This window comes from Oncorhynchus clarkii, chromosome 22 (genome assembly GCF_045791955.1).
Source record: "Oncorhynchus clarkii lewisi isolate Uvic-CL-2024 chromosome 22, UVic_Ocla_1.0, whole genome shotgun sequence".
Taxonomy (NCBI): Eukaryota; Metazoa; Chordata; class Actinopteri; order Salmoniformes; family Salmonidae; genus Oncorhynchus; species Oncorhynchus clarkii.
The window spans coordinates 34,901,796-34,923,239 of NC_092168.1; the positions used below are offsets into that span (position 1 = coordinate 34,901,796).

General features: G+C 41.9%; 1 protein-coding gene across 6 annotated transcripts in view; it reads left to right on the forward strand.

Moving 5' to 3' along the window:
* Positions 1-21,444, forward strand: part of LOC139380823 (unconventional myosin-Ib-like) — a 166,398-nt gene that overhangs the window by 1,570 nt on the left and 143,384 nt on the right. The window contains exon 1 of one of the 6 annotated variants that reach the window (XM_071123908.1): positions 1,437-1,517. The exons of 3 other annotated variants lie outside the window; for them this stretch is intronic. The gene's annotated coding sequence lies outside the window, so the exon portion shown is untranslated. Of the gene's footprint in view, positions 1-1,436; positions 1,518-21,444 lie in introns of those variants that run through there. 2 more of the 6 variants (XM_071123911.1, XM_071123912.1) reach the window with 2 other exon arrangements.

The window sequence follows — 21,444 nt, forward strand, 5'->3', positions numbered from 1 at the left end:
CAGGGGCCAGAATTTGGAATTTTGGATCATGGAAGGCCCAAAAACATGAATGAAAATTGGTTCAGGTCTGCATTTTCTAACGTAGCTTGGTAGTTCAGATGCAACCAGGGTCTGGGTCTCATGTGATTTTTAATTTTAAGTACTGGAACCTCACAGGGATTCGAACCCAAAGTCTCTTGTCACTGTCCTTCATACAAAGGAGAATAGCCTCTTGTTTTGTTTTCTGGACTCAACTTTGTCTGTTTAGGGAATAGTTTCTTCTGTGCATGCCTAACAACAGAAAGGGAAAGCCCAATTTAAAAAAAAAAAAAAAAAAAAAAACGTTCTAGTACCCTTGAAGATCAGTAGCTATGTTTGAAATACCACTACAGAGTGTTGCTATGACACTGGTTCAGATGAACTAATTGATTCCAGACTGACTGCTCATACAGGTCATGTGTATGCTATTATAGATAGGATAATGGATCTATGCTATAGTCTCCTCAGCTGTTCACTGCCAAAAGACAATGTAATTGGTCATAAAAATACCGAATGGACATTGTCATAACTACGATGGGGAATGGCCCATTCAGCCCATGTGCATCATAAGTCCATCCAGCAAGCCAGAGAACAGTTCCCCTTTTCTTTATTACTGTGGTTTCATCAGATATGACACTGCCTTCATGAGCCTAGTCACCTTTTTATTAGTGGGACTGATCAAACAAACAGGCATATGTGGATGGTGCGGCGCTGCCATGAAGTTTGGGGAGTTTGTCTAAATGGCTGTTTATTTACCCACCTGGGGACAATGAATCGGAAGTACAGCTAGGTGAATTGCTTTTGATAAGGAAATTAGTGTTGTCTCATTTGCCGGTGTTTTCCACCCTTATTTGTGTTCGGCAGTGGTTGAAAAAGTACCCAATTTTCATACTTGAGTAAAAGTTTAGATATTTACTCAAGTGAAAGTCACCCGGTAAAATACTACTAAGTCTTTGGTTCTAAATATACTTAAGTATCAAAAGTACATTTAATAGCTTAAGTACTTAAGTATCAATAGTAAAAGTCTAAATAATTTCAAATTCCTTATATTAAGTAAAGCAAATGGCACCATTTTCTTGTTTTTAAAATGTATGTATAGCCAGGGGCTCACTCCAACACTCAGACATTATTTACAAAAGCAATTGTATTTAGTGAGTCTGCCAGGCCAGAGGCAGTAGGGATGACCATTTGTTCTCTTGATAAGTGTGTGAATTTAACAGTGTTCCTGTCCTGCTAAGCATTCAAACGTACTTTTGGTTGTCAGGGAAAATGTATGGAGTAAAAAGTACAATATTTTCTTTTGGAATGTAGTGAAGTAAAAGTTGTCAAATTTAACTTGCAAGTCCCCCAAAACGACTTAAGTAGTACTTTAAGTACTTTACACCACTGGTGTTCTGAACCATGTGTTTGTCCTCTAGGCTGGCCTAGTTTCCAGGGGCAAAGTCCCTCAGCCATAGGGATGAATGTTTGCTCGGATCTGCCTGTGGTGATCTGCTGTTGTGAGTACTGACGTGTGTGTCCTGTGTGTTATGTTGCGTTCACGTGCTAATCGGAACTAGGAAACTCTGAACTTCTGACCTGCTAACTGGTTCAACACGGCATGTAAAAACTACAACCAGTTAGCAAGTCGGAAATATGAAAGCACTTTGGTGCGACAACTGCAAATCAATCCCAGAACAACAGCAAAGGACCTTGTAAAGATGCTGGAGGAAACGGGTACAAACGTATCTATATCCACAGTTAAAGGAGTCCTATATCGACATAACCTGAAAGGCCGCTCAACAAGGAAGAAGCCACTGATCCAAAACCACCATAAAATGTCAGACTACGGTTTGCAACTACGGTTTGCAACATGGGGACAAAGATCATACTTTTTGGAGAAATGTCCTCTGGTCTGATGAAACAAAAATAGAACTGTTTGGCCATAATGACCATCGTAATTTTTGGAGGAAAAAGGGGGAGGCTTGCAAGTCGAAGAACAACTGTGATGCACTGGGGTGGCAGCATCATGCTGTGGGGGTGCTTTGCTACAGGAGGGACTGGTGCACTTCACAAAATAGATGGCATCATGGGGATGGAAATTATGTAGATGTATTGAAGCAACATCTCAAGACATCAGTCAGGAAGTTAAAGCTTGGTCGCGAATGGGTCTTCCAAATGGGCAATGACCCCAAGCATACTTCCAAAGTTGTGGCAAAATGGCTTAAGGACAACAAAGTCAAGGTATTGGAGTGGCCATCACTAAGCCCTGACCTCAATCGCATAGAACACTTGTGGGCAGAACTGAAAACATGTGAACAAGGAGGCCTACAAACCTGACTCAATTACACCAGCACTGTCAGGAGGAATGGGCCAAAATTCACCCAACTTATTGTGGGAAGCCTGTGGAAGGCTACCTGAAACATTTGACCCAAGTTAAACCATTTAAAGGCAATGCTACCAAATACTAATTGGGTGTATGTAAACTTCTGACCCACTGGGAATGTGATGAAAGAAATAAAAGCTGAAATAAATCATTCTCTCTATTATTCTGACATTTCACAATCTTAAAATAATTTGGTGATCCTAACTGACCTAAGACAGCAATTTTTTACCACAATGATTAAATGTTGGGAATTGTGAAATTGAATTTAAATGCATGTAAACTTCTGACTTCAACAGAATATTTATGAAAGCTTTAAAATATAAATTGTTTGGTTTTGAGGATGTGATAGTGCTCTTGATTATGGTTACTTTTTAAGGTATTTTTTTAAAATACATTTTTAACTGTTCCCTGAGCATTCCCTGTTTCATCATAGAATGCTCATGTTCTAAAGGGGAATGTCAACGTTTTATCTGGGAATGCTTGTTTTCCCTTGGTGCTAGCTGTTCCTGGTTGGCATCTCCAATGTGTGGGATAGGCTTTTGGTAAATGCTTTTTCAAGGATGGGACCATCACAGGAGGAGGCTACATATGTAGGGATATCCTCTTTACTACTAGAAGTGGTACAGACTGACAGACTAGTGTGTTTCCTATGTTGTTTATCTGACTCAAACAATTCATTAAATACATACTTTATCAGGTAATGATACACAACAAGGGAACAGCAAGATGATTTGTTGAAGGGACTGTCAGTCACCAGATTTATGATTGCACAAATTGAAACACTTGAACTCCTGTGTAATGCTTCATCTCCCTACAGGAAGTATTACTGTTCAACTTGATTCAATGCTACTAAAATCCAGGGCAGCTGCTTTTCCCATTCAGTTGCTGAAACTAAGCTACAGCAGAGCTACATACTGTACTGTAGCCCACTGACAAGACTTCACTTCACAAAACCTGGAAATGTAAGGGACATTCATTGAGGTAGTGGAATATTTAAGTGTGCTCCCTCTCTGCTTGTGTGTGGCTGGCAAACCTAGAACATGTTGCGTCACAGAAGTATTTTGTATCCAAAAATCAAGGAATAGGGGGCACTATGAAGTTAATGGCAATAACCTGGTATCCCACCGGGCAGCATAGGATGTTGTGGCTGTGCGTGTTGTACCCTGTTATGGCAATACTTTTGAGAGGGAGAGGCACATGTGCAGGGAGTGAGAGTGTGGCGGGAGGCAGGGACGGGGACCATTTTTATTTATTTTTTATTTTTATTTTTTAACCCTGTGGGGTGGTTAGTTGGTAGTTAAAATCCATCAGGTCTTGTGCAGCACATAGATTGAACAGTACAGCCACCATATAAACATGGCAAGGCAGGGCCACAACATAGAGGCGTAGTAGAAGAACCCTTATTTCCACTGTAACACTACACAGCTGATTCAAATAATCAAAGCTTGATGAGTTGTGTAGTGCTAGGGCAACATCCAAAATGTGCACCCAAGGGGGACCCCAGGACCAATTGTAGGAACCCTGCTCTAGCAGACCAGCAGCACACCCAGAAATCATCTGCAGCAGTAGTGATCATCACTGGAGGCTAACAGGGCTGATTGGATAGACTAGTGGTGATTGTGAGGGAGGTAGGGACCACTACCCCACTGTCTCTCACTGTCAACAAGGCAAAGATATTTGCTGTGTTGTGGTGGTGCTCTCTAGTTGGGACCCTTTTGTTTGTTGGGAACAGGCATGGTTGGTTGCTTTGCTGAAGGGAAAACAAGAGTTTTCAACCCATAATACAGAGACAGGCCCTAACCTACCCTGTCTAAAATGCCTCCAGCAAAAATGACAACCATTTATTTAATATTAACTTTCAAACTAATGTCAAGTCCTAATAAAGTCCTAATAAAGTCCCTGTTGCCCCAGGCAGGACTCTGACTTTGGATCTGACAGGGAATGTTAAAGCTGTTGCCTATAAGTTGTTGTTCATGAGTATGTGTTGCTGTACCAAGTCAATGTCCCTTTTATCAGCACTTTACACTCACTTTCAACTAGGGATGCACGATATATTGGAATGTCAAAGCTACTGTGTATAACGTAGATGTATGACCTATATGACGCCACGTAAAATTGTGTTACACGTGCAACACAGAATTCCTAACCTAGCCCAAAATGTCTGCTGTGTGGATTGAGCAGTCATTTGAAAGGGTAAGAACATTTCGGCGAGACGACTCAAAGGCGAAATCCATTAAAGCCAAGATTTTTTTTATTTCACCTTTATTTAACCAGGTAGGCTAGTTGAGAACAAGTTCTCATTTACTACTGCGACCTGGCCAAGATAAATAACAGCAGTGTGACACAGACAGCAACACAGAGTTGCACATGGAATAAACAAGCCAATAACACAAACAAGTCAATGACGCAGTTGAAAAAAAAAAGTCTATATACAGTGTGTGCATGAGGCGGTAGGCAGTAAATAAGAATGGCAATTTAGCAGATTAACACGAGTGTAATTTTGTATTGGAGATGTTTAATACGAGTCTGGAAGGAGAGTTTACAGTCTAGCCAGAGACCTAGGTATTTTCTTGGTCAGAACCGTCCAGGGTGGTGATGCTAATCGGGCGGGCGGGTGCGAGCAGCAAACGGTTGAAAAGCATGCATTTTGGTTTTACTAGCGTTTTAGAGCAGTTGGAAGCCACGGAAGGAGTGTTGTATGGCATTGAAGCTCGTTTGGAGGTGAGTTAGCACAGTGTCCAAGGAAGGGCCAGAAGTATACAGAAAGGTGTTGTCTGCGTAGAGGTTGGTCAGGGAATCACCCGCAGCAAGCGCGACATCATTGATATATACAGAGAAAAGCGTCGGCCTGAGAATTGAACCCTGTGGCACCCCCATAGAGACTGCCAGAGGTCCGGACAACAGGCCCTCCGATTTGACACACTGAACTCTGCCTGCGAAGTAGTTGGTGAACCAGACGAGGCAGTCATTTCAGAAACCATGGCTATTGAGTCTGCCGATAAGAATACGGGGATTGACAGAGTCGAAAGCCTTGGCCAGGTTGATAAAGACGGCTGCACTGTCTTTTATCGATGGCGGTTATGATATTGTTTAGTACCTTGAGCGTGGCTGAGGTGCACTTGTGACCGGCTCGGAAACCAGATTGCACAGCGGAGAAGGTACGGTGGGATTCGAAATGGACACTGATCTGTTTATTAACTTGGCTTTCAAAGACTTTAGAGAGGCAGGGCAGGATGGATATAGGTCTATAGCAGTTTGGGTCTAGTGTCACCCCCTTTGAAGTTGGGGATGACCGCGGCAGCTTTCCAATCTTTGGGGATCTTGGACGATACAAAAGAGGTTGAACAGGCTGGTAATAAGGGTTGCAACAATGGTGGCGGATAGTTTTAGAAAGAGAGGGTCCAGATTGTCTAGCCCAGCTGATTTGTATGGGTCCAGGCTTTGAAGCTCTTTCAGAACATTTGCTATCTGGATTTGGGTGAAGGAGAAGCTGGGGAGGCTCGGGCGAGTAGCTGCGGGGGGGAGCGGATTATAATGGAATTCATTGCCCTTGACAATCAATCATTCTCTGTCGTGGGTGATGTTGGCTTTTGTCGACTGGTCGAGCACCGGTACACACTTCCAAGTGCGTTATTTTTCAGATGTTGCCCTACTGGAGTTACACAGTAATAGCATCACTGCTATTAGCTTCACAACATTCAGTGCCTTGCGAAAGTATTCGGCCCCCTTGAACTTTGCGACCTTTTGCCACATTTCAGGCTTCAAACATAAAGATATGAAACTGTATTTTTTTGTGAAGAATCAACAACAAGTGGGACGCAATCATGAAGTGGAACGACATTTATTGGATATTTCAAACTTTTTTAACAAATCAAAAACTGAAAAATTGGGCGTGCAAAATTATTCAGCCCCCTTAAGTTAATACTTTGTAGCGCCACCTTTTGCTGCGATTACAGCTGTAAGTCACTTGGGGTATGTCTCTATCAGTTTTGCACATCGAGAGACTGACATTTTTTCCCATTCCTCCTTGCAAAACAGCTCGAGCTCAGTGAGGTTGGATGGAGAGCATTTGTGAACAGCAGTTTTCAGTTCTTTCCACAGATTCTCGATTGGATTCAGGTCTGGACTTTGACTTGGCCATTCTAACACCTGGATATGTTTATTATTGAACCATTCCATTGTAGATTTTGCTTTATGTTTTGGATCATTGTCTTGTTGGAAGACAAATCTCCATCCCAGTCTCAGGTCTTTTGCAGACTCCATCAGGTTTTCTTCCAGAATGGTCCTGTATTTGGCTCCATCCATCTTCCCATCAATTTTAACCATCTTCCCTGTCCCTGCTGAAGAAAAGCAGGCCCAAACCATGATGCTGCCACCACCATGTTTGACAGTGGGGATGGTGTGTTCAGCTGTGTTGCTTTTACGCCAAACATAACGTTTTGCATTGTTGCCAAAAGTTCAATTTTGGTTTCATCTGACCAGAGCACCTTCTTCCACATGTTTGGTGTGTCTCCCAGGTGGCTTGTGGCAAATTTTAAACAACACTTTTTTATGGATATCTTTAAGAAATGTCTTTCTTCTTGCCACTCTTCCATAAAGGCCAGATTTGTGCAATAGACGACTGATTGTTGTCCTATGGACAGAGTCTCCCACCTCAGCTGTAGATCTCTGCAGTTCATCCAGAGTGATCATGGGCCTCTTGGCTGCATCTCTGATCAGTCTTCTCCTTGTATGAGCTGAAAGTTTAGAGGGACGGCCAGGTCTTGGTAGATTTGCAGTTGTCTGATACTCCTTCCATTTCAATATTATCGCTTGCACAGTGCTCCTTGGGATGTTTAAAGCTTGGGAAATCTTTTTGTATCCAAATCCGGCTTTAAACTTCTTCACAACAGTATCTCGGACCTGCCTGGTGTGTTCCTTGTTCTTCATGATGCTCTCTGCGCTTTTGACGGACCTCTGAGACTATCACAGTGCAGGTGCATTTATACGGAGACTTGATTACACACAGGTGGATTGTATTTATCATCATTAGTCATTTAGGTCTACATTGGATCATTCAGAGATCCTCACTGAACTTCTGGAGAGAGTTTGCTGCACTGAAAGTAAAGGGGCTGATTAATTTTGCACGCCCAATTTTTCAGTTTTTGATTTGTTAAAAAAGTTTGAAATATCCAATAAATGTCATTCCACTTCATGATTGTGTCCCACTTGTTGTTGATTCTTCACAAAAAAATACAGTTTTATATCTTCATGTTTGAAGCCTGAAATGTGGCAAAAGGTCGCAAAGTTCAAGGGGGCCGAATACTTTCGCAAGGCACTGTACATACTATGGAGCGCCGTTTGGGGCTTTGCGTGTCAAAGAAAGATATAGTAGCACTGTCAAAGCTGTACAAAAAAAAGTCTGCAAACACCGGCCTCGAACGATCCGTTTACAGTACCCGCGTTGGTAATAAAGCATTATTTGTTTGACCGCAACTTCTGGGGTAGCTAGCTTTAGCTTGGTACCTAGCTAGCACCAATACAACCAGCCTGAAAACAATGACCAGTAGAAACTGCAGTTATTTTCATTATTCTTAGCAATGATTTTGGAATCCTTGTAAGTATTAGCTAGGTCGCCACTTGTTGTTCACCTATTGAAACTGAACTTCAGTTCATGAAAATAAATAGCTAGCCAGCTACTTAACCCTGTTGCCCAAAGCTAACGTTATAAGCAGCCAGCTAGCTTCATCTGGCTAGTGACGCTCGACCGGATTGGGTTGTGTTGTAAAGCTAGCCACTATAAGGATTAGGAACGAGGAATTTGCGGTTTGCCTTCAAAATAAAAGTACGTAATTGACAGTGATGCAAATGAATACAAATTGTAGGGCTAACCGCAAAGCTGTATTGTGACAAGCTTCACAATGATGGGTCCGACCACCATTAATAAAATAAGAACTGTCTTATATATTAGGGTTATTTTAGATTGTCGGTTTTGGTATGTTTTTGGGGAAGAACATTGTTTGCATCCATGAGCTAGTTACCTTTTTTTTTAATGACCAGCACTGTAGGTTGCGCGAGACAACTTTACAAGCATCATAGAATACGTATCGACGAATCGTTATGACATATGAAATACGAGTGATGGTGTAATAACTACGTAAAAAAATTAATGAACGCGTTAAATTATTATGTGACGTCCAGTCATATTCAGATCCTGATTGGTCAACAAGCTTATTTGACACGTTAAGTAGTGTTGACGTGTATCTTTTTGGACACTCAAAGATAATTATAGGAATCTTTTTTTTTTGACAAGGAAAATATTGGTATCGGACTAAGATGTCATATCGGTACATCACTACTTTTAATTTATTATGATTATTTATGAGTTGTGTGTCTTTTGACCAGACTTGTTGCCTAACCTTTTGAGTTTCTAAGGAGGATCTATGTTTCTATGAATGTTATTTCTAAGTATCTCTTTCAGCTCTACTTTACAAGGCAATTCCACTGTAACAGAATGATGCTGAAACTAAGATTTTTCACTTTAAATGTGTCACACAAAAATCAATGATTGCAAAGTTGAACCATACAACTCTGTGCACAAGGACGACTTTTAACAATTTCTACTAACACTTTTAGAAACACATTTACTTGAACAGTGCAGATGCATATTTTGGTAACAGAATGATGGCACATAGCACCAACTGTCATTCTGTTACCAAACTTTGCGTTTTTGGGCAATTTTCAGTGGATATTGTTAGAGTTGCCTGGTTTAACTTTGCAATCATCGGCTTTTGAAAAATATGAGTCTACATCATTCTGTTATCGTGGACTTGCCCTACATCAGATCATGTTGTTCTTGACTCATGGCCAGCAGTATTTTAAAAAAATAAAAAATAATTACAGTTCTAATAGGCTAGGTGTAATTGAGTTAGACATTACAATTATGATTATTTTCTGAAGGAGGAGTATATTGTATTCAGTTGCATGACTCGCCACGGCGAGTTTACCACGAAAGTAACGTCATTTAGGAGAAATGGGCCTGTATTATGTTCTCGCTCTCTGACTGTACTCTGATAGACCGGTTACTGGAGTCAACCGCACTAATGTTGTGCAAACACAAGTATGATGCACGGATCTGGAATCATGGCCAAATGCCGCTAGTCCCTATATAGTGCACTACTTTTGACCAGAGCCTTATGGGTAGTGTACCATGATTAGTATGTAGGGAATAGGGTGCCATTTGGGATGAAGCCATGACCAAGTGCCAAGATGCTTCATCATTCCTTCCTGATAACGATCACATGCATCATTTCAAGTCGAATGGTCTTCTGAGCACACTAAGTATTCCCATATTGAATCCAGATCCACTCCTAGAGAAATCCTCTCACCATCACTGTTTGTCAGTTCATTCAGTGCCGTTAAGACGTTTATAAATGCAGGGAAGGAGAAATGATACACACACACACACAACTCCATGCTCTCGTATCGCAGGTCACTGTCCCAGCCTTCCGTTGCTCTTAACCTCCTCCACCAACCCCCCTCCCCATGATGCATCTCTCTCTCCCTGCTTTACTAAAGCTCCTCAGCATGCCTGACCGACTGCCTCGTCTCTTTGTTTTTAATCGCTGTGATTGCCAACAAGCTGTGATGTTATCTCACAACCCACAACCTCTGTCCCTACCATGGGATTTGCAGTCAATTAAATGCAATAATGAACTTTATCATTTGTTTGCTCAAGCTGCACTATCATGCAAGGCAGACTGGCTCTTAGGTTCGTCTGGCTCGTGTATCATACTGATTACGAATGTTTTTGTTGACCTTTTTTAATTTGTTTTTCTTTTAGATTGCATTTATCATGGTGAAATTGTATGGTTGAACATGTACATCAGGCTTCCTTTCAAGTCAGTATCCAGCAGCTAGACATTTATAATTTGGCATGCTTTGCATAGTTTAAAAAAAATGTAGCCTTGTGTGTTGCTCTGCCTGAGGGTGTGACGGACTGAATTCTTTCACACTTCGTACCACGCTATGTGAGTGGAAAATCTCTTATGCCCCCAGTCCAGGAACCTTTTTATTATACATTATTTTCGCTGCTCTCATCTTAAAATATGGGGCAATGTCAAACGCTGGAGGTGAGCCAGCACCAATATTATTGAGGTGACTTGCTTTGTAATCCCAGGACCAAAGACCTACATGTCATTTGAAGTAGACATTTCATATGGCAAAAGCATTTTTCTGTTGGTTTTAGGCCATGTAATTGAGTTTCTCTTTAATCTTATGGATTATGAATGAGTAAGATGCTTAATATTTTGTCATACTATTAAATCTATTTTGTTGTTGGAACGGAACTGATTTGCTAATGCACTGTAAACTCATCCAATTATGTACATATCCTAAGTAGAGTTGATCTACAGTTTGACAACCAGCATTGTTTTACTGCTCCCCCCCCCCCGTTAGGATTCGATATGACAGGCAGGCTGCTCCATGTTCTGGCAGTCTTTTTAATGTGGATACCAGGAAGAATAGCTGCTGCCTTGACAAAAAAAACAGATGCATCAATAAAATAGGGTGATGTTGTGTCACTGACTGCTGATGGTGCTGCCTGGTAGTGGTATTTGAGTCTGGGCTACCAGGCCGGCAGGGCAACAGCTCTTCCAGATCCTTGTTGAAATCATGAAAAATATTAGCGGAGCAATTCACTCTCAGCTGAAGCTTAAGCCGAAGCTGACATCATACTTTGTATTATTCACAGTGCTTATTCACAGTACGATAGTTGTTTGATTATAGGCTATTTACTTGTCTGTCTTTTTTTTGGGGGGGGGGCACTTTACATCTCCTGTGATGTTTGAAATTTGATTGCAGATGGTGGGTGATGGCAGTCTGCTATTCTAATTAGTCCCAAAGGTATGGCCCATAAATTAGCAGTAAAGCATACACCAGAGGAGGCTGGTGGGAAGAGCTATAGGGAGATGGGCTCATTGTAATTAATGAAACGGAGTCAAACATATGGTTTCATATGTTTGAGACTGTTCCATTTATATATTATTCCAGACATTAAAATGAGCCTGTCCTCCTATAGCTCCGCACACCAGCTTCCACTGGTATGCACCTAGACTAGGCAGTTCCATCCACAGCAGCTGTGGTCTGTTATAAGCTACAGCAAGTCAGGGTCTTATTCATTAGGACACGCAGTAGCAAAATGTGTTTGCATGAAAATGTATGTTTCTAATAGACAGGTAGTCCCTGAAATTCACATTTCAGTCTGTGTTGCCTAATGAACATGGCCCAGAGCAGCTGTGGGCTGTTTCTGAGCTACAACCAGAGACTGGTGTTGTCTAGCTACCGCCAGGTGCAGCGGGGTTCTTCCTGTTAATGTATATTACCTTCCTGCTCTAAATGCTTTTGTGGATTATTATTTCCTCAATTAGACTGAGAGGGTCCATCTGGTTTAAACTGAGGCAAACCACTCTGCTGTTGTCCCATATCTTCCCATCCAACCCACTGTGAACAGGTAGGCTAATGATGACTGAGGGAAGACAAGGCTTACAATTTCAGTTAAACAGTCTATTTGCGACGATTAATGTGGAGCCGACATGTATTAGATAAAGTTCTAAGATATTTCCTTAAACATTTTTTTGTTTGTTTTCTTGAATTTCCTGATGTATAAGAAATTCAACTTTTAGCTGCCATCTACAGTGCATTCGGAAACTATTCAGATCCCTTACAGTTTTTCACATTTTGTTACGTTACCGATTTATTCAATTTTTTTTTTTTTTAAGTCCTCACTAATCTACACACACTACCCCATAATGACAAAACAAAAACAGATTTTTAGAAATGTTTGCAAATTGTATTAAATAAAACCTGAAATATAACGTTTTGCTTAACTATTCAAATCAAATTTTATTTGTCACATACACATGGTTAGCAGATGTTAATGCGAGTGTAGCGAAATGCTTGTGCTTCTAGTTCTGACAATGCAGTAATAATCAAGTAATCTAGCTAACAATTCCAAAACTACTACCTTATAGACACAAGTGTAAGGGGATAAAGAATATGTACATAAAGATATATGAATGAGTGATGGTACAGAGCGGCATAGGCAAGATACAGTAGATGGTATTGAGTGCAGTATATACATATGAGATGAGTATGTAAACAAAGTGGCATAGTTAAAGTGGCTAGTGATACATGTATTACATAAAGATGCAGTAGATGATATAGAGTACAGTATATACATATACATATGAGATGAATAATGTAGGGTATGTAAACATTAGATTAGGTAGCATTGTTTAAAGTGGCTAGTGATATATTTCACATAATTTCCCATCAATTCCCATTATTAAAGTGGCTGGAGTTGAGTCAGTGTGTTGGCAGCAGCCACTCAATGTTAGCGGTGGCTGTTTAACAGTCTGATGGCCTTGAGATAGAAGCTGTTTTTCAGTCTCTCGGTCCCAGCTTTGATGCACCTGTACTGACCTTGCCTTCTGGATGATAGCGGGGTGAACAGGCAGTGGCTCGGGTGGTTGTTGTCCTTGATGATCTTTATGGCCTTCCTGTGACATCGGGTGGTGTAGGTGTCCTGGAGGGCAGGTAGTTTGCCCCCGGTGATGCGTTGTGCAGACCTCACTACCCTCTGGAGAGCCTTACGGTTGTCGGCGGAGCAGTTGCCGTACCAGGCGGTGATACAGCCCGACAGGATGCTCTCGATTGTGCATCTGTAGAAGTTTGAGTGCTTTTGGTGACAAGCCGAATTTCTTCAGCCTCCTGAGGTTGAAGAGGCGCTGCTGCGCCTTCTTCACGATGCTGTCTGTGTGGGTGGACCAATTCAGTTTGTCTGTGATGTGTACGCCGAGGAACTTAAAACTTACTACCCTCTCCACTACTGTTCCATCGATGTGGATAGGGGGGTGTTCCCTCTGCTGTTTCCTGAAGTCCACAATCATCTCCTTAGTTTTGTTGACGTTGAGTGTGAGGTTATTTTCCTGACACCACACTCCGAGGGCCCTCACCTCCTCCCTGTAGGCCGTCTCGTCGTTGTTGGTAATCAAGCCTACCACTGTGTCGTCCGCAAACTTGATGATTGAGTTGGAGGCGTGCGTGGCCACGCAGTCGTGGGTGAACAGGGAGTACAGGAGAGGGCTCAGAACGCACCCTTGTGGGGCACCAGTGTTGAGGATCAGCGGGGTGGAAATGTTGTTGCCTACCCTCACCACCTGGGGGCGGCCCGTCAGAGATATTCAGACTCAGTACTTTGTTGAAGCACCTTTGGCAATGATTACAGTCTCAAGTCTTCTTGGGTATGACACTGCAAGCTTGGCACATCTGTATTTGGGGTTTCTCCCATTGTTCTCCACAGATCCTCTCAAGCTCTCCGGTTGGATGGGGAGTGTCGCTGCGCATCTATTTTCAGGTCTCTCCAGAGATGTTCGATCGGGTTCAAATCTTGGCCGGGCCACTCAAGGACATTCAGAGACTTGTCCCGAAGCCACTCCTGCATTGTCTTTGCTGTGTTCTTAGGGTCGTTGTCCTGCTGGAAGGTGAACCTTTGCCCCAGTCTGAGGTCCTTAGCGCTCTGGAGCAGGTTTCCATCAAGGATCTCTCTACTTTACTCCGTTCATCTTTCCCTCGATCCTGACTAGTCTCCCAGTCCCTGCCTCTGAAAGACATCCCCACAGCATGATACTGCCGTTTGGATGGTGCCAGGTTTCTTCCAGATGTGATGCTTGGCATTCAGGCCAAATTCAATTCCATTGAAGAATGATGGAGGCCACTGTGTTCTTGTGGACCATCAATGTTGCAGAAATATTTTAGTACCGTTCCCCAGATCTGTGCCTCAACACAATCCTGTCTCGGAGCTCTGCGGACAATTCCTTCGACGTCATGGCATGGTTTTTGCTCTGACATGCACTGTCAACTTTGGGACCTTATATTATATAGAGGTGGATAGCTAGACAGACACAGGTGTGTGCCTTTCCAAATCATGTCAAATCAATTGGATTTACCACCAGTGTACTCCAAGTTGTAGAAACGTTTCAAGGATGATCAATGGAAACGGGATGCACTGGAGTTCAATTTCAAGTGTTACAGCAAAGGCTCTGAATACTTAAGTAAATTACATTTTTCGTGTTTCTTTATTTTTAATACATTTGCAAACATTTCTAAACCTGTTTTCCCTTTTGTCATTATGGTTATTGTGTGTTGAGCAAGGGGAACCTTTAAAAAAAATGTATTTTAGAATAAGGCTGTTATGTGAAAGTCCAGGGGTCTGAATACTTTCCGAATGCATTGGAATAAATACAAATATATTGAAATGATTGTTTTCCGTACTGTGTCTTAAAGTGAGTCGTGTGCTTGGATCGTGGAAGCTTGTGTCCTACTAAGGTTTTTTTTAAATATATATATTTTTTTAATGGCCTCATAAGTGTGCCCTCTAGCAGAACAGAAGGCAGAAACTGAGGGGTACACAGTCAGGAAGTCAAGCTTTCAACAGAACTTTCCCCGTTGCTATGCAATTAAGAAAATAAACTATTGCATCTCAGTGCAAGAGGCGTCACTACAGTTCCTGGTTCGAATCCAGGCTTTATCACATTCGGCCGTGATTATTATTTTCAATGACGGCCTAGGAACGGTGGGTTAACTGCCTTGTTCAGGGGCAGAACGACAGATTTTCACCTTGTCAGCTCGGGGGATTCAATCTTGCAACCTTACAGTTAACTAGTCCAACGCTCTAACCACCTGCCTCTCATTGCACTCCACGAGGAGACTGCCTGTTACGCGAATGCAGTAAGCCAAGGTAAGTTGCTAGCTAGCATTAAACTTATCTTATAAAAAACAATCAATCATAATCACTAGTTAACTACACATGGTTGATGATGTTAATAGTTTATCTAGCTTGTCCTGCATTGCATATAATCGATGCGATGCGTATTGTTGCTCCAATGTGTACCTAACCATTAAAGGTTGTGCAATGTAACAGGAATATTTAGACTAATGGATGCCACCCCTTAGATAAAATACGGAACGGTTCTGTATTTCACTGAAAGAATAAACGTCTTGTTTTTGAGATAGTTTCCGGATTCGACCATATTAATGACCTAAGGCTGGTATTTCTGTGTGTTATTATATTATAACTAAGTCTATGATTTGATAGAGCAGTCTGACTGAGCGGTGGTAGGCAGCAGCAGGCTTGTAAGCATTCATTCAAACAGCACTTTCGTGTGTTTTGCCAGCAGCTCTTCGTTGTGCGTCAAGCATTGCGTTGTTTATGACTTCAAGCCTATCAACTCCCGAGATGAGGCTGGTGTAACCGAAGTGAAATGGCTAGCTAGTTAGCGGGGTGCAAATAGCGTTTCAAACGTCACTCGCTCTGGACTTGGAGTAGTTGTTCCCCTTGCTCTGCATGGGTAACGCTGCTTCGAGGGTGGCTGTTGTCGTTGTGTTTCTGGTTCGAGCCCAGGGAGGAGAGGGACGGAAGCTATACTGTTACACTGGCAATACTAAAGTGCCTATAAGAACATCCAAAGTCAAAGGTTAATGAAATACAAATGGTATAGGGGGAAGTAGTTCTATAATTCCTATAATAACTACAACCTAAAACTTCTTACCTGGGAATATTGAAGACTCATGTTAAAAGGAACCACCAGCTTTCATATGTTCTGAGCAAGGAATTTAAACGTGAGCTTTTTTACATGGCACATATTGCACTTTTACTTTCTTCTCCAACACTTTGTTTTTGCATTATTTAAACCAAATTGAACATGTTTCATTATTTATGTGATGCTACATTTATTGATATATTAAGTTAAAATAAGTGTTCATTCAGTATTGTTGTAATTGTCATTATTACAAATACATTTAAAAAATTGGCCGATTTAATCGTTATCGGCTTGTTTTGGTCCTCCAATAATCGGTATCGACGTTGAAAAATCATAATCGGTCGACCTCTTACACACACCACACTGACTCTGACATTTTTTTGTTGGCATTTACACTTAATCAAAGCCTATTTCTTTCACTTACTTGCTGTGCCGTTTCATTGTTCATTTCTTCAGTTTAATTCTCAACCAGGATTTCTGTGGAACGCCATTTGGGTCTTTGTGTCAAAGATACACATCAAATAACACTTTGACTTGTCAAATAACATTGTTTGACGAATCAGGATCTGAATATGACTACACATCACATAATTGAACGCTTTCATAATTTTTTTAATGTAGTCATTACATGTGTCACAACGATTCATCGATACATTTGCTGTGATGCTGGTAAAGTTGTCTCACGCATCTACAGTGCTGGTCATTGAAAAACGGTTGTTAGCTCATGGATTCAAACAACATTATTCTCCAAAAACATAGCAAAATGACATCTGTTTCAGTAGCTATAGTTAGCTAGCTAACTATATATAGCTTGGTATCATCTAAAATTACCCTAATTTATAAGACAGTTCTGATTTGATTGATGGTGGTCGGACCCATCTATGTGAAGCTAGCCACAATACAGATTATCCACAATAGTGGACTTTGCAGTTAGCCTTCAAAAAAATTAAAGTATGGCATAATTCTATTTGTATCAATTTGCATCACTGTCAATGACACTTTCTTTGAAGGCAAACCGCAAATTCCTCTTGTGCCTAATCCTTATTGTGGCTAGCTTTACAACACACAACCCGGTCCAGTCGAGCATCGCTAGCCAGATGAAGCTAGCTGGCTGCTTATAACGTTAGCTTTGGGCAAGAGGGTTAAGTAGCTGGCTAGCTATTTATTTTCATGAACTGAAGTTCAGTTTCAATAAGTGAACAACAAGTGGCGACCTAGCTAATACTTACTCACAAGGATTTTTAAATCATTGCTAAGAATAATGAAAATGACCAGTTTCTACATTGTTTTCAGGCTTGTTGTGTTGGTGCTAGCTAGGTACCAAGCTAACGTTAGCTACCCCAGAAGTTGCGGTCGAACAAATTATGCTTTACTACCAATGTGGTACTGTAAACGCATCGCTCGTGGCCGGTGTTTGCTTGTTTGCAGACATGTTTTTTACAGCTTTGACAGTACTACCGTATCTTTTTTTGACACGCAAATACCCAAACGGTGTTCAATAGTATGTACAGTTGAAGTCTGAAGTTGACATACACTTAAGTTGGAGTCATTAAAACTAGTTTTTCAACCACTCCACAATTTTCTTGTTTAACACACTATAGTCAAATCAAATCAAATTTTATTTGTCACACACACGTTTAGCAGATGTTAATGCGAGTGTAAAGAAATTGTGCTTCTAGTTCCGACAATGCAGTAATAACCAACGACTAACCTAACAATTCCACAACTACTACCTTATACACAAGTGTAAAGGGATTAAGAATATGTACATAAAGATATGATTGAGTGATGGTACAGAACGGCATAGGCAAGATGCAGTAGATGGTATCGAGTACAGTATATACATATGAGATGAGTAATGTAGGGTATATAAACATTGTGGTTTTGGCAAGTCGGTTAGGACATCTACTTTGCATCTCACAAGTCATTTTTCCAACAATTGTTTACAGATTATTTCACTGTGTCCCAATTCCAGTGGGTCAGACGTTTACATACACTAAGTTGACTGTGCCTTTAAACAGCTTGGAAAATACCAGAAACATGTTGTATTGTCTTTAGAAGCTTCTGGCTAATTTACATCATTTGATGTAGGTGTACCTGTGGATATATTTCAAGGCCTACCTTCAAACTCAGTGCCTCTTTGCTTGACATGGGGAAATCAGCCAAGACCTCAGAAAAAAATGGTATACCTCCAAGTCTGGTTCATCCTTGGGAGCAATTTCCAAATGCCTGAAGGCACGACGTTCATCTGTACAAACAATAGTACACAAGTATAAACACCATGGGACCACGCACCCGTCATATCGCTCAGGAAGGAGATGCGTTTTGTCTCCTAGAGATTAACATACTTTGGTGCGAAAACTGCAAATCAATCCCAGAACAACAGCGAAGGACCTTGTGAAGATGCTGGAGGAACCAGTGCAAAAGTATCTATATCCACAGTAAAACGAGTCCTGTATTGATAACCTGAAAGGCCGCTCAGCAAGGAAGAAGCCACTGCTCCAAAACCGCCATTAAAAAGCCAGACTATGGTTTACAATTGCACATGGGGGAAAAGATTGTACTGATGAAACAAAAATGGAACTGTTTGGCCATAATGACCATCATTATGTTTGGAGGAAAAAGGGGGAGGCTTGCAAGCCAAAGAACACCATCCCAACCGTGAAGCACGGGAGTGGCAGCATCATGTTTTGGGGTGCTGTGCTGTAGGAGGGACTGGTGCACTTCACAAAATAGATGGCGTCATGAGGATGGAAATGATGTAGATGTATTGAAGCAACAGCTCAAGACATCAGTCAGGAAGTTAAAGCTTTGTCGCAATGGGTCTTCCAAATGGACAATGACCCCAAGCATACTTCCAAAGTTGTGGCAAAATGGCTTAAGGACAACAAAGTCCAAGTATTGGAGAGGCCATCACAAAGCCCTGACCTCAATCCCATCAAATCTGTGGGCAGAACTGAAATAGCGTGTGCGAGCAAGGAGGCCTACAAACCTGACTCAGTTACACCAGCTCTGTCAGGAGAATCACCCAACTCATTGTGGGAAGCTTGTGGAAGGCTACCTGACACGTTTGACCCAAGTTCAAAATTTACAGGCATTGCTACCAAATACTAATCGAATGTATGTAAACTTCTGACCCACTGGGAATGTGATGAAAGAAATAAAAGCTGAAATAAATCACACTACTATTATTCTGACATTTCACATTCTTAAAATAAAGTGGTGATCCTAACTGACCTAAGACAGGGAATTTTTACTAGGATTAAATGTCAGGAATTGTGAACCTGAGTTTAAATGTATTTGGTTAAGGTGCATGTAAACTTCCGACTTCAACTGTATGTCGTGAAGCTAATAGCAGTGACTCTATTACTGTGTAACTCCGGTAGGGCAACCATATGAAAAAATAACACACTTGGTAGTGTGTACCGGTGCTCGACAAGTTGGCGAAAGCCAACATCACCCACGACAGAGAACGGTTGATTTGTCAAGGGCACTGAATTCCATTAATTTTGCTTTAATGGATTTCGCCTTTTGAGTTGTCTCTCTGAAATGTTCTTACTCTTTCAAATGACTGCTCGACTTGTTGACTGCTCGATCCACACAGCAGACATTGTGGGCTAGGTTAGGAATGCTGTGTAGCGCAAATTTTTACATGGTGTCATTACGTCATGTACCTACGTTATATAGGTATGCGCGGCAGCGTTGACGTCCGTTTTTAACATTGGCGTTAAACCTAGACGTTGGGCTGATACCGACGTTGTCATTTTTAGCTAATATCGGCTGATAGCGATATCTTGCATCCCTAGTTGGAATTGTTTTTCCCAACAGAGCAGTCAGATTTTTTCCCCCAGATATTGGATTGTGTCGTTTTTGCAGAAATCTTTACAGGTTACTATGAATTAAGCCTCGTGTTTGCATTACAAGCACTTGCTGACTTAGTTCCAGGCCCTTTTTCTTAATAGCATCATTATGTAATAGTGCTGCTCTAGGATCAGTTTTGCCTTTAAAGTCCTAATGAATGAGTTAGAGGGGGGGACCTGATCCTAGATCAATACTCCTACTCTGTTTTATGAATATGGGCCCTGGACAGGAAAGGCAGCTGAAATTAAAACTGCTGTCTCTGTGGAACCTGAAGGCCAGAGGTCTCCAGAGGAGCCCTTGATCAGCCAATAACAAACAGTTCTAAACAGAGCCAGCTCAAAATAAACTCTGCGGGATGCGTTTGTTCAGCGGAGGTTTGGTTTGGGCCCGTTTCATTGGCTGCTCCCTCGATGCATGTTAAAATCATTCGAATTGGTGGACTCCACACAGTTTACTTGAGAGATTCCTCTGTGAATTATGTAATCGAAGAACGGACCTCGCACTTGACTTCTGGGTGGGCCATGGACATCTGCTTTGCTTGAGAGAGGCGGGGTTGGGTTTGCTCCTCAAACTGAGGTTGCGTTCCAAATGGCACGCTATCCTCTATATAGCGTGCTACTTTTTACCAGAGGGCTCTGGTAAAAAATAATGCACTATAGGGAATAGGGTGCCATATGGGATACACTGACAAAATCTGAATGTAAAGACCCGACTCTGGTTCAAATGGTTGAAATGACCTCTGAGCCACGAAACCTGGAGAGTGCAGGGCAACTTCCTTTCTTTTACACACACACACACACACACACACACACACACACACACACACACACACACACACACACACACGTATGTGACACTCCTTGAAATTAGTGGATTCGGCTATTCCAGCCACACCTGTTGCTGACCTGGTGTGTGTGTGTGTGTGTGTGTGTGTGTGTGTGTGTGTGTATAGAATCGAGCACACAGCCATGCAATCTCCATAGACAAACATTGGCAGAATGGTTTCACTGCGACGCTTGGTGACTTTCAACATGACACCGTGATATGCCATCTTTCCTACAAGTCAGTTTGTCAAATTTCTGCCATGGTAGAGCTGCCCTGGTCAACTGTAAGTGCTGTTATTGTGAATTGGAAATGTCTAGGGCCAACAATGGCTCAGCCGCGTAGTGGTAGGCCACACAAGCTCACAGAACAGGACCGCCGAGTGCTGAAGCGCGTAATAAATCGTCTGTCCTCGGTTATAAAACTCACTACCAAGTTCCAAACTGCCTATGGAAGCAACGTCGGCACAAGAACGGTTCATCGGCAGCTTCATGAAATGGGTTTCCGTGGCTGAGCAGCTGCACACAAGTCTAAAATCACCATGCGTAATGCCAAGCCTCGGCAGGAGTGGTGTAAAGCTCACCGCCATTGGACTCGGTGGCAACACGTTCTCTGGAGTGATGAATCACACTTCACCATCTGGCAGTTCGACGGACGAATCATCTGGGTTTGGCGGATGCCAGGAAAATGCTACCTAACCCAATGTATAATGCCAACTGTAAAGTTTGCTGGAGGAGGAATAATGGTGTGGGGCTGTTTTTCATTGTTTGGCTTAGGCGCCTTAGTTCCAGTGAAGGG